General features: G+C 42.2%; 1 pseudogene; it reads left to right on the top strand.

Annotated features, from left to right (window-relative positions):
• Positions 1–1,355: 1,355 nt before the first annotated feature.
• LOC138929745 (bolA-like protein 3 pseudogene) lies at positions 1,356–1,639 on the top strand (annotated as a pseudogene).
• The last annotated feature ends 512 nt before the right edge of the window (positions 1,640–2,151 follow it).

Raw genomic sequence — 2,151 nt, 5'->3', positions numbered from 1 at the left:
CTTGTCTCTCAATTATTGGCCTGTTGTGTGGAGAGCAGTAGAAGCTTAGAATGTGTACTGAAGGATCAATGCGATTTTCATCAATTTTTAAAGATGTATTGCTCTTTTTGGCCACATGATGCAAAGAGCGGACTCAATGGAAAAGACCCTGATGCTGGGAAAGATTGCAGGCAGGAGAAGAGGGCGACAGAGGATGCGATGGTTGGATGGCATTATCCAGTCAATGAACACAAGTTTGAGAAAACCCTGGGAGATAGTGAAGGACAGGGAAGCCTGGTGTGCTGCAGTTCATGGAGTTGCAAAGAGTCAGATTCAGCTTAGCAACAGATTAACGATAATTGCTCTTTTTAAAGCAATGGTTAGTAAAATTTGTCAATTTCTAAAATGAAAAAAACAAGGGACTGACGGAAGTTATCACATACCTTAGTCCTCCATTCTCAGACTGTAGGTATTGACGTTGTGTCCCTGGGACTGAGCCGTGTGGAGTCTGGCCTTCCAGCTGAATGAGGAACAAGCAGGAAAAGTTGTTATACAGGATGTCACTGTAAAATGGCACGTTTTCCCCAGGGATAGTTTTTTATTTCTTATTTTAGTTTGCAGTACAGAGAGAATCCAGAAAAATCTCTTGTTTTCTTAAGATGCTTAAATTATTCTACTGGGAGGAAAGGTTCTGCATCCAATTACCGCCCTACAGGAACTCTTCGGAGACCCAGGTTCCCAATCCCTGAATTGCCAGGAGCAGGACAGGCAAGAACCTGCTGACAGAAACATGTATTTATTTATTTATTGCACTTGAAACTATGTGGGTTATTTTCAAATACATTTTGGTATTGATTTCTCACATAGTTTCACAGTAATAAGAGAACAGGCCCTGTATGATTTCACTGCTCTATTTAGACCATGAAACTTTTGCACCTTGTTTTACATCATGTTCCAGTGTCTCCTGGGTAATAGTCTATGGGAAGTTGAATAAAATTTGTATCCTGCTGTTGTGTGAAAACTGTATAATTGGTTCACAATTCTTTTCAGGTCTAGTATATCCTACTTTCCTGTCCATTCTATTAATTTTTGAGAGTTTAATATTGAAATTCTATCTTAATTTGTCTACTTAAAAAATTGTAACATACAGTACGACTATCTGTAACTATTTTCAAAGCCCATGTAAATGTGTTGTCATACTTTCGTCATTTCAAAAAATTTTTAAAAGGAAAATAAAATCTTTGTTGAAACTTTTCTACTTGTTAGGAGGAAACATCCTAGTTTCCAACATAACTGGTCTACAAAGTTATAAGCTTTTGCCTTAAAAGTGTAACTGGGTGACACAGCGACCTGGGATGGCCGCCACCTCTGCCGGCATGGGGGCGTGGAGCCCCGCCGCAGCGGTGCCTCTGGTCCGCGGAGCCCGCCAGCTTCCTCCTCTCCACTGTGCCCAGTGTATGTTTTCCTCTCATCCCGAGGGGGAGCGCAAAGTGACCCAAATCCTCAAAATTTCCAGGAGGCTGTGGGGGAATATATAAAATTCAAATTAAATGGGAAGAATTTAAGGAGAAGAGAACTGTCCAGCAGACAACAGGCACTAAAAGAAGAAATCAAAGGTATGCACAGATTGCAGATTTTTAAGTCTGTCTCCAAACACTGACGAAACCCTGGCTGCTTAGATGTTGTTGCTAAAACACTGGATGAATCTTACTAACAGGGGCTTCCCTTGTGGCTCAGCTGGTAAAGAATCCGCCTGCAATGCGGGAGACCTGGGTTGGATCCCTGGCTTGGGAAGATCTGACACAGAAGGGAAAGACTACCCACTCCAGTGTTCTGGCCTGGAGAATTCCATGGACTGTATAGACCATGGGGTCGCAGAGTCGGACACGACTGAGCGACTTTCACCACTACCACCGTTCTTTCCTCAACATATGACAAAAAGTTATTTTGTTCATAGACATTTCCATGTTGTAATTATAGAAGCATATGCTATCTATTTAAGGCAACAGATTAAAAAAAAAAAAAAAAAAACCAGGCTGTAGTTTATGGGGTCTCACAGGATTGTTACGGAGCTTCCCTGGTGGTTCAGAGGTTAAAGCATCTGACTGCAATGCGGGAGAGCAGGGTTCGATCCGTGGGTCGGGAAGATCCCCTGGAAAAGGAAGTGGCAAC

Source organism: Ovis canadensis, chromosome 14, assembly GCF_042477335.2.
Source record: "Ovis canadensis isolate MfBH-ARS-UI-01 breed Bighorn chromosome 14, ARS-UI_OviCan_v2, whole genome shotgun sequence".
Taxonomy (NCBI): domain Eukaryota; kingdom Metazoa; phylum Chordata; class Mammalia; order Artiodactyla; family Bovidae; genus Ovis; species Ovis canadensis.
This window is presented reverse-complemented; position numbering and strand designations above follow the sequence as displayed.